The sequence below is a fragment of the Orcinus orca genome, chromosome 7 (assembly GCF_937001465.1).
Source record: "Orcinus orca chromosome 7, mOrcOrc1.1, whole genome shotgun sequence".
Taxonomy (NCBI): domain Eukaryota; kingdom Metazoa; phylum Chordata; class Mammalia; order Artiodactyla; family Delphinidae; genus Orcinus; species Orcinus orca.
The window spans coordinates 54388335-54400493 of NC_064565.1; the positions used below are offsets into that span (position 1 = coordinate 54388335).

At 37.3% G+C, this 12159-nt stretch overlaps 1 protein-coding gene across 1 annotated transcript in view; it reads left to right on the forward strand.

The window, feature by feature from the left end:
- Positions 1 to 1921: 1921 nt before the first annotated feature.
- The window catches only part of CSRNP3 (cysteine and serine rich nuclear protein 3), a 185688-nt gene continuing 175450 nt past the window's right edge, over positions 1922 to 12159 (forward strand). Inside the window, exons 1-2 of the mRNA XM_033412594.2 lie at positions 1922 to 2018; positions 10084 to 10254. The gene's annotated coding sequence lies outside the window, so the exon portion shown is untranslated. The remainder of the gene's footprint in view (positions 2019 to 10083; positions 10255 to 12159) is intronic.

A 12159-nucleotide genomic window follows, 5' to 3' on the forward strand; every position in this document is an offset into this window, starting at 1 on the left:
AACACATTATCTTCCAGTACAACAACAAAAGGTAGTACACACAACACATTTCTATATTTCTCCTGACTCACATGCACATTTGTAACAATATTAAATCACCAGGTAAAAGTAGTTCTTATGTAAATTTTTATATCTTTAAACGATATTGACTACGAAGTCCTTTAGCAAACACTCATTTAATTTTCTTATTCCCTTTCAGTATTTTAGTCTTCCATTATTCTAGAAGTGTGGAGCTGGCCTATAGAGATAATCCCTTCCTTGACTGCTTATTTTACCTATGAACAAAGTAAGGCACAGAGAAGGGTTCCCACAATAATTGTTTTAGTGGGAAACTGAACATTATGTAAAATAAGAACAGCCAAACGCTATGAGTTTGTATTAAATATTGGATATAATGCATTAAATACTGGATGGATGGAAAGCAGAGTTTAGGAGGACTTTGGAAGAAGGTGGAAAAACATGGTGTGGCCAGATGGTCCCCAGTGCGTGACAACACAGGAATTTTAGAGTTGCACAGAACTCTTCACTTTAGTCCTGCTTTTGGTTTCCTGTCAGCCTGATCACTTTGTCTTACTGTCATAATCTCCTTGACTTTCTGTGAGTTTGCTGTCAGGGTCAAAAATGCATTTTAGTTTTGTTTTCTAGTAAGTGTTGTTAGAGTTAGCTGCTGTCGTATTGTGGATATATCACAACATACTTAATAAATGAAACAAGTAATTTCCTAAACAGGACTTCTGAATGTATTTACAAAGATTTTCATTTCCTTTTCTATCTCAGGTTAAGCTAGCCAGGGAAAATCAACAATGTCATCAGTCATTACTCAGTAATACTGGTTTTGATGCTGTCAGCATATTAAGGCAGAAAGATTCTGGGAAAAGTTTTCAAAAGTGATTTTAAAACTTCTTGCTTCGCTGTCTCAAAATTCCTTTTTTGTAGTTCATAAAACTCAAACCTTAGGTTGTTTGACCACTGTGATGTCTAAATCAGTAAGGGGCCCCAAGCTGACTCTCCCAACCTGCCCACTGAAGTCCCCTATAGGACTGAGGGTCAAATGGGAAACTGCACTTAGGGACTCCATTGTAAGCTTCTATATTCAGAGATCTTCACACACTATGGGCAGGGCCATAGCTAGCAGCCTCAGGGCCACCTCAGTCCTATCCTGTGCTCCCTGCCATTACTTCTTAGTGTGGTCCTTCCAGTCACTTCTAGGACCTCCCTATAACCTTTTATCAACTCAATTATAATTCTGTGGCAGGGGGTTTCCTTTGTCTTGTATCATCAACATCTACCATAATGCCTGATACATTTTATATATCAAAATTGTATCAAAATTGTTTTTCTGACTGCATAAATAAGTGAATAATCTTGTCAGATTATTCTTACCCTTTTCTTGCACCTTCCCCAGTGACAGACACTCATTACACGCTAAAGATAGTCCCTTTCTTTCATGTGCTGCTTTGTTAACACTTTTCAGTGTGATAATGTTCGTGTCACATAAATGTCATTAAGCCATGCAAAATTTTGTATTGCAGACTTTTTATTATGCAAACTCCTTTTGACCTCTCTGACTTTAACAGGGGATTTCATCTGTATGCAGTCCCCATTTCATGACTCCCTGCACTGTGCTGTTCTATTATACTACTCTTCTGTTTCTGATCACACGCACACACAGGCACACACACACAGATCATCATCATATAGTAAATCAATGGACTAATTGAAAATTAATGTAATTAATTTTTATATTAACATGTAATATAAATGTTAAATAATGTTTGTTTAAGAAAATATAGTAATAAGTATTTTACCAATCTGATACATATTCCCTCTCTCAATAACTCCCCACTTTCTTGAGTCAAAGTTATTCAGCAACATTTGATTAAAGTTTAAATTGTTCAGCAATATTTTTCTTCTGCTCCAGGTCCACTTTCTGCCATTTATCTTGTGTTGTGGTGAACAATTTTAAGTCATCGTGTTTGGCAGATGACAATGCTGAATCAGCTACAAAGAATCTAAGGGTGTGTACTGAGAGTTAATGTACCCATTTTACTGGGGTTTAATATGTCTCAAGGTAAAGGCAAGCAGATAATACAGGACAGGTGGAAGTCCCAGTCTGCCACAGCAAGGTAGAACTTACTGAAAAAAGAAAGGAACGTCACGCCATGATGTAATGTCTGGGGAGTCTTTAGAGAAAGAACAACTGCTAATAGCTATTATATCTTAAATATGCTCATGTGTGTGGGGACTGTACTGTGGGTGTACATATATACCCCTTAAATGAAGGATTCAGTCAGCCAGTCAGCACATCTGCTTCTAGAAATGCATACTCTAGTACAAATTGGGTATTGTAACTTTGGCTAACCTATTAGTTCTTTAGTACAGCATAGTGATTGATGAAATGCATGATGATCGATGGAATGCATAATAAACTTTGCAGCTATACAGTCTATAGTTCAACTCCCAAACATGCTATCTTACTGCCTGTGTAAATGTGGGCAAGTTACTTAAGCTATCTGAGCCTCAGTTTCCCTTTCTGTGAAATTCAGTTATTATCTACCTGGGTGATATTGTAAAGACTGATAGATCCATGTAGAACATTTTTCACTACAGAATTTAAGACATAGTCAGGAATTGTGTGCAATTTCAGTTGTTACTGTTAGTCATCCTTTTCTGTTAATAAACTAAGAATGGAAGGAGCAAAATAATCCCCAGGGTTTTTAATGGCTTCCTAAATACTATTCCTCATTAGGGGATTAAAAAATTACTTTTTTTTTTCATATTAACTGCAGTTAACTCATTGGATATCAGCTGGCTAAATTAGTACTGTATGAGATAGTAAAATTGCAAAAACAATTTAAGCAGTAAGATACCATCAGGAGTCAAGGAAGAGTGTGATGATTAAAATATGATTTCAAGTGCCAGAATGCCCAGGTTCGGGTGCTGCCTGTAAGACTAATTAGCTTTATGACCTTGGCTCATCATCTAACTTCTCTGTGCTTCAATTTTTAATCTGAAAATGACATTAATAATAATGCCTACCTCCTATGCATACAACAAAGATTAAATAAGTTGATATATGTTGGATTGCCTTGCAACAAACTACCGCAAATTTAGCAATTTAAACAATGCCCACGTATTATCATATAGTACTGTAGGTCAGAAGTTCTGCCGAGTGTGGCTAAATTCTTAGCCACAAGGCTGAAACCAGGGTCAGCACAGCTGAATTCTTGTCTGGTCACTCTGGGGGAAAATCTATCTCAAAGCTCATACCTGTTGGCAGAATTCAGTTCCTTGTGCTTCTAGGACTAGGGTCCCTGTTTCCTCCTTGCTGCAGCTGGAGCCACTCTCAGCTCCTAGAGGCTGCACACATTCCTTGTCATGTGACCCCTTCCATCTTCAAAGTCAACCACAGAGAATCTCTCTTGTGTGGAATCCTTCTCACCCTTAATTTCTGTCCTCTAGATTTAAAGTTTTATGTGATTAATTCAGGCCCACCTGGATAATCTACCAGGTCACTGATTTGGGACCTCCATTATATATGCAGATTCCCTTTGCCATATAATGTGAACATAACGGAGTGATATTTCACCATATTCACAATCCTGGGTTTATACAAAGAGCGCACACCAGAAGGTGGGCAATCTTGTATACCACCTTAGAATCCAACATAATACATATGTAAAATGCCAGAACAGTGCCTGGCATATAGTAAGCATGATGTGTGTTAGCTCTTACTCTTACTGAATATATGAAAAATTTACAAAATTTTAAAAAAACAGCAACGTTGCAGTAATGACAAGGGTATAGTGAAATGACATCCTACTGCCCCATTAAAGACATAAATTGGTAGAACCTTTCTGCCAGGTAACTTGGCAATGTGTACTGAAAGCCTGGTAATTCCACATCTAGGAATTCATCCTAGAGATATAATCAGAGATGTACACAAAGATATATGAAAGAAAATGTTAATTATATGGAGATTTATAATAAATATTTTAAAAGAAACCAAGCATCTCTCTTAGAATTGTAGTTAAATATTATTGCATAGCTATTCAATGAAATGCTGTGTAGCCTTAAACACAAAAATGAAAATCAAATAAAAACAAGTGGTTTAGAAAATTATTTAATGAGAAGGGAACATGCTCATGTTATAAGTGGAGGAATTATAGGTTACAAAGTTGCATATATAGTGTTAATCAATTAGTACTCCTTCTGGAGTGTGAAGTGGCCTTTTGGCAAGACAGGTTCACATGACAAGGGAGGGAACATACCCTGATGCTGTCTGGTCATGCCCATCCATCCAAAGAACAAGGGTATCCTCAAAAGAAGACTTTGTAGTATCTCCCCTAGTTTTCTGTCCTGTTGCCATTTATTCCATGCCTTAAAGAGAAATGGCATGCTCTGGTCGCTTACTTCTATTTATAGCCCCCCTCTATACTGAACTGACTAAATTGCACTCTTAGTCAAGACTTTAGTGTATTGTTTTTGTTTTGTTTTAGCTATAATGCCAAGCATCTGGAATTCATAATACATACCAATGGAGGACATAGAAATACCTACAGTGCACATTCTAACACTGTAAAACAGCTACTACTAGCCCCATTTAACAGGTGGGAAAACTTTGGCTCAGAGAAATTAAGTAACTCATGAAAGAACTATTTAAGGAAATGGTGAAACCAGGTTTTCAAGCAACTGGCTTCACCTTTTTCACCATACCAGTGACTGGTAGTTCCTGGAACTCTCTTACTTTTAAAAAAATTTCCCCAGAAAATTTTAATGATTAGCCTAGTCTAAGTCCTACTGTAGGACACATCACCACTTTCCCTATACCTGAAGGCAAATTTGTGGTAACAGTGCAGACTGCTTTTTTCTCCTAAGCTTTTTCCAGCTCCAGGCTCTCAGGTTCTAAATTTTAAATTAACTGATGTGTTTTTAATTGGGGGATCCAGACATCACCACAAGTTCAGATTAAAGCAATTCATCCCATTTCCCTCTCAACCCAAAGGGAGATGTACCAAATTTCATAATCTTTGAAACTAGCATTTCTCCATAGATACTACAACCCAGGCTAATTTCTTCTACCTCTTCATCTTCTGTGACTTAACTCTTGATAAATATCACTGCCCAGATCTCTCAAGTCACCAAATTGTCCATTTCTCCTTTGGGGATTTTCTCCCATTCTTTACAAACTCTTTCTCCCATGTCCTACTTTCATATCCCCGGGGCCATTCAATCCCCAGGGCCATTGCACTTTTATTCACCTTTATTCTGCATCTGTCTCTGGATCCAACAATCTGTCCTTGTTCTTGTTCTAGTCTTTGTCAATTAACCTTAGTAATCAACCCAAGCCCATGGTTGTATCCCAGCTCTATAGAAGTGTCCTTATAGTGGGGGAATAAGGGGAACTTAAAAATATATATATGGTTGTGAAGATTTACTATTTAGTATATTTAGACTCTCTGGTGTCATATAATCATAAAATCAATCATTGGATACTTTATTCTGTAAAACTTGCCTAATAACAACAAATACTTAAGTTCTTGGGGGAGATCCATATAAACTCTGAACTACTATTTTTAGAAAAATAATTTCCATTTATAGAAAGGGCAATGTACCCAACATTCATGGTAGTTCTGACCTCAAAATGTCAAATTATATTTTTACCTTTAGATTCTTTTAGTGACCTGTCTCAATGCAGTTATTTCTCATTATATCATAAATTGAACATAAAAATTAATAATTTATTTTCTTCCCCTACTCCTAAATGCTAGTAATCTTTTGTCTTTTGAGTGTCTTGGTTTGTATAAAAACATTCAACTGTCGTTTTGAATATTTTAATTCAAAATATGACTCTGCTATTTGATAAAATTATGACTATTTTCATATTAGGAGCAGTATTAAGAAAATTGTATTATTTTATATACTTTTCAAAAGGAATTTTTGGATATAGGATTAATAAGAATACTATTAGATAGATAAAGAGAACCTAAGTCGACTCCTTTTTTTTTTCTGGACCTGGGACACATAGGACCTTGTTAAGGGGCCCTGAATTAGAATTCTAAAACTTTTGACTTTTAACAAATATCATAATCTTTTAGGTGCTAGAAAATATAAATCAAGTCATCCATACTTCTGTCTGCTTGCTAACAGTTTCATCCAGCCATGTACTCTCAAAAGAGCATTCTGTGTTACAGGGTGACAATATTGTTTAGGATTGCTCTCCCTGGACTATGTGGCTGGGACAAACTCAATCAAGGACATTCATAATAACTCTGTTCTCCCTTCCCACCTATTACTGCAGACATCTGAATGGGGGTAGCATCTTAATCTCTCTCACAATTTAACTTCTGCATGATCTCACTGTCTGTTGCCATGGAAATAATTGTAACATTGCAATTTTAGTACTACAGCCAGAGCATACTACAGTAGAATCAAACTGGCAGACACAAAGTAGGATGAATCTATTTTTCCTCTCTCTCTCCAAATATTTCTTATGCTTTTGGACATTTTTTCCCACCCTTTCTTTGTGTTTACTCAGCTAATTACACAGTTCATTCTCTCTTTAATGACTCTGTGCAAGTTTCTTCAAGGTCATCAGAATTAAAAGTATAAATGTGAGCAAATCCACACAAATTATTTACATCGATTTCATACCAGTTAAGGAAAAACTTGCAAATAGCTTCCTATAACGATTAAACAGGGTACATCAACATTTAAAAAAATCCATCAACAGCTCTCAGTTTTTAGGAGGTTTTCTGCAATTCTTTTAAACTCTCCATAAGTCGCTTGAAGATAAGAGAGACTCTTCAACCGATTGCTTTCAAACAAGGTCAACTCCAAGCCAGAATCCTATAACCCTTGCAGTAGCAAGTAGTAGTTATGGATTTTACTTTAAAAAAAATCTTGAATGAGTAACTTTAGGGAGGGTGGTGGATAAAATAGTTATTAACTCTTTGCCTCCATATTCCCATCAGTAAGTAAATCTTTGATAATGGTCACCATCCGTATAATGCCTCTTCTCTACCAAATTAAAAGAAGTATTCCTTAGAGTAATAAAGGAAAGCCTTCTTCTTCATTGTTAATTTTACTTGCCAAAGCAGTACCACAAAGTGGTAGGATATATCAGAATTGGTCCTATTTAAAACCTAACAGGAAAGGTGGCTCCCACCATCATCAAATATTTGGTAAATTTAGAGACCAGAGATGGTTGTAGGTAAAATTAAGTAACCACATTACTTTGGGAAGCACTTTGACCTTCCTTCCCCTTCTAACTTCGTTCTAAATTCTTTCCCCACCAAAGAAACCTCTTCAACCCTCCGACTGGTCAGGTTCTGATTTTAACTGTTTATCTGAGCTGCTAAGTCCTCCTTAATTCTAGGACTTTTCCATTCCCCATCAAATCTACCTTTCCTTTACCGTAGGCCCTCTTTTTCTTTCTTTTTTTTTTTAATGAAATAATAGGCAAATTTGTGGTCTTTTTTTTTTTTTTTTTTGGCCGTGCAGCACGGCATGTGGTATCTTAGTTCCTCGACCAGGGATTGAATGTATGCCCCTTGCAGTGGAAGCACAGAGTCTTAACCATTGGACCACCAGGGAAGTCCAGAATGAGTGGTCCTTTTAAAGGACAAGTGAGATATTATCATTCCACTACTTACGCCCTTCATCTCATGTAGAGTAGTATCCAAAGTCCTTATAGGCTCTACACAATCTAGCTCCCAATACCTGTCTAACCTCATTGCCTACTATGCCGAACCCAGGACCTCGACACTCACCGCTCCTTTGCCCTGGCCTAATCTTCCTCCAGATGTCAAAATCGCTGGCTCCCTTACCTTCCTCACTGTAACATTAGCTCACCAAGTAATTAAAAATGTAATGTTCTCTATCAGCCAATCTCTTAGTCACTATACCACTTGACTACTTATCTTTCTTCATAGTATTTAACTCTACAGGACATATTATATATTTAATTTACTTATCTGTTTATTATTTGTTTACCCCTTCCCCCATCAACACCCAGAAAGTGAGCATCGTTAGAGGAAGGAATTTTTTTTCTGTGTTGTTACTTTATTGCTCTCTAGCGATAGTCACTATAATAGTCACTGGTTCATGCTAGAAGCTCAAGAGATGTTTATTGAATAAATAATAAGTGGCCCCTTAACAAAGTAAACAAAGAAAACAAAGAAAACAAATCTCTTTTCTATAGAATGGCACAAATATCTGAACGAAGACACAGATTCCCTTACTCAACAATCTGAACTAGGATATATTAAAAGAACAAGACAATTGTTGTTTAGCGTTGAGGCTTTCAGGATACAATACGGTAGAGGATGTTCTTTCAGAAGTAAAACGATATGCCAGTTAAGGATACTAGGAAGCAGAAAGTACAGAACAGAGGAAGCCAGTCAGCAGAAGGACCTGGAGCACATATGCCCCACAGAAGCATAGCTACCGAAACTGAGGGACTCCATGAAGTCACTGAGAGGCACAATGAAAGTGGCCAGACTTCTTAAGAAAGTCACACTAATCAGATTGGTTCCTTATTACAGATAGGACTGCCATGCTAAGTTTTGATGGCTTAAGATACTACCTCTCTTGGGTAGTATACTACCTCTCTTTGCACATGTATCGTGCAGGTGTCTTTTGTAAAATAAGTTTGTTCTCCCAACTTATGTATCTCTAGTAAAGGCATTTCAGGTATTGTGTTGGGCTAGTGGGGAAGAGAATGTTTTGATTCCTTTGTCTGTTGATCCTTCCAAGTCACAGATCTGAACCATTCTTTGTTTATTTTATAGAGCCAATCCAAGAGGGGTTTTAAATTACAATGTAATCTAAAAAACACTCCTTTGTAAGCAAAATTAATAAGGGAAAGGAGGATGGGGCATGTGAAAGCTAACGATGTAAAGGATTGCTTCTGAATGTGAATGCGGCATTGGCCAGATTTTGGAGTGTGTTAAATTGGGAAAGCATGGAGCTGAAATGACCTGGACTGAGTAGTAGCTTCCCACTTTGGCCTGGGTGTACATCTCCAGTTTGCCATAGTTCACACTGCTTACTACCCACTGTCTCTTTGGTTGTGAGACCACTTATTATTGTTCCTATGCTATCATTTTCCTTCGGGTAGAAAAGTATTTCTTGATACCTTTGTTACAAATAACAGTAGACAAATGAGAAGACTGAGATGACTTCATGATTTTATTATATCTGACCCTCTTTATTCATTGAGGTTAACTGCCATTGTAAGAATTTGTGTTTGCAACCGCTGATTACCTTAAGAGTTACTTTATGGCTATGAAGAAATTATTACTCTCAGAGGTCTAATGACTCATCTAAATTGACATTAACAAATTTTAAAAAATGCATCAGGCTACCTCTGACTGGCTTTCACTGACCATGTTGATACAAGAGTGAAGAGACTTAAATTAATATTTTATCCAGCAAAAGATTTAGGACTGTGATTTACCCTATATTAAATCTAGTCTGCCAACCTCTGTGGTATAGGACTCAAGAATTCCCTGTAGCTCTGCTGAACTGACTGGAAACATTATAAGGCATCTAAATTCTGTAGGTATAGCCATTCCTAGCAACCAATTTGATTTTTAATGGACAGAGAGCCCCGGGAAAGTAGATGCCTTTGTACCTGAGAAAAAAGAATTCCCAAGCAACATAGACATGCCCTAATCAGTATGCTCCGGGTATGACAGCATGCAAGTGAGTGATCTATTTCGTTCTGAACCCCTGCTCTGTCAGTGACAGTACGTGATTTACCAGAACAAATCAAATAAATGTATTTGACTCAAAACACTGAGCCATATTTCCTTATGCAGCCCTCTGAATTCACATTCTTAATTTTGACTTTTTCTTATAAAATACTGTTGTCAGAATAAGAATGCAAATAGCAATGAATCAAGGTAGAACTGTTTTCAGTGCTTTCAAACATTGTGTAAAGAATGATTTCTGCATGGATATGACACTTTGGCAGACGTGGTTCAAAAAATTACAACCCCCCAAAACAATTTGGAGACCTTGACTGTGCAATCAGTGGTCAGATATTTCAATGCTCTGTTGCTCCCGTTCCTACTACAGGTACATGTGACAGCGCTGCAGCGATGAGTGGAATTTTAAAGGAGAAGTTGGAAGAAATTGAGGGCTCCGCACCCTGCTCCTCTGTGCAGGAATCTGATGATGAAGTTTTTAGCTGTGACAGTGCCACCAGTGTTGATAGTGTCTATCTGTCCACTTCTAATCATTTCACTGGTGAGTATCTGAGGCTGTACTTCAGGTTGTACTCTAAATTGTGTTGTATGGTCGATTCTTGGAGTTTTTATCTGATGGCTTATATCTGCCCCTAAGCTGTTTATGATAACAGACTTAATTTGCAAAACATGATACCATTTTGGTTAATTAAGTCTCAGTAGTTTACTCCTGTTTCTTTCTACAGAGTGAGTATGAGAGGCAGAAATGAGTCCAAAGTTAAGCAAATAGCAATTGAAAATAATTTCCTATGTGTCTTCAGTTTTCTGAAATAGATTCATCTTTTCGAAATTAAATCATCTGAGCTCTTTTGAACATCTAATACTAGTCAGTGAGTTGTGGAATACTTGCAGTGCTGAGTACAAAACATTCACTTCCCAGGTGAGAAAACGGTGTTTGTTTTTAAAAGAATGCTGCTCTGAAATAAAAGCCTTGAAAACCCTAAAATTCTGTAGTTGTTTAGATACTGGTAAACCTCAGACCCAAGGCCGGGTTCATGCACTACAGTAAATACAGCTTTCTACACATATATACTTCTCCTAAGCAGTTCATGTGAACAACATCATTTAACTTAAGGTGATATGTTCAAACTTAAAATTGTAGCCATTTAAAGTTGCATTCTTTGTAACAGATGCTCATATGAAGATTAGGCAAATCCTTTCCAACATTTCCATGTCCACTCAACACCAGTCATTAGGAGACTCGTGATTTTCAAACTATGTTTTAGAAGAGTTAACATCATTCAAAGCAAAACTAAACAAGGTTAATAAAAACCCCTGGGGCATTTGTGTTTGGGGTTTTTTTAGCTCACCAAAACAGCCTTTTAAAATTCACACTGAAGTTTATACAATGTGGCTCTGTGATACCTCTAATTCCATTTTTAACCTTCCTCTCCATTTTTTTTTTTTTTTTGCGGTACGTGGGCCTCTCACTGTTGTGGCCTCTCCCGTTGCGGAGCACAGGCTCTGGACGCGCAGGCTCAGCGGCCATGGCTCACGGGCCCAGCTGCTCCGCGGCATGTGGGATCCTCCCGGACCGGGGCACGAACCCGTGTCCCCTGCATTGGCAGGCGGACTCTCAACCACTGCACCACCAGGGAACCCCCTTCCTCTCCATTTTTAACCTTTGTCTCCCTGACCGCCAAGAATTCAGAAGTTTGTTTGGTATTCATGAATTCTCCCTCATCACCATTAGAAGGATTTAGAATAAAAATAGGTGTAACTTTATAGGAATGTTTAGCTTCTGTTATTTATCTCTTGACTAAAGTAGAACTTATTTTTAATGAACTTGTAGAAAATATTAAAAAGTAAGGAGAAGATAAAGGAACACTTGGGAGAAGGGAGGAAACAATAGCTGTTTTGAGAACAAGATTCTCTAGTTACATAGGACAGTTACTGTCAATCAATGGATTTGCGGGATAAGTTTTGTTTGAAATTTATCTATAGCCTTCTGCCTCTTTCTCTAAGTGACTGTAGCCTTGTGGTAGGCACACACCTTGCTGTCACCCACGGTGCCTAGAAGAGCACTGAATATTGAATGTTGCTTAGACTTCTTTATTGAGTGAACAGATTAATTTTCAGACAATTTTTACACTTTTTTGATAAATAAAAATTGTATATATTTAATGTGCACAACATGATGTTTTGACTTATGTATGCATTGTGAAATTATTATCACATTCAAGCTAATGAACATTTCCATCACCTCACAGTTACCTTTTTTTCGTTTTTGGCGGTGGCGGTGGTGGTGAGAACATAAGATCTACTCTTCTGGCAAATTTCAAGAATGAAATACATTATTTTTATAATTTCAGACGACTTTTTTTTAAACTGGAGAGAATGAGTCTACTGGATGCCCTTATCCTTAGAAAAGCAACAGTGCACGTATAAATTCAAGAGCCTCAGGAAC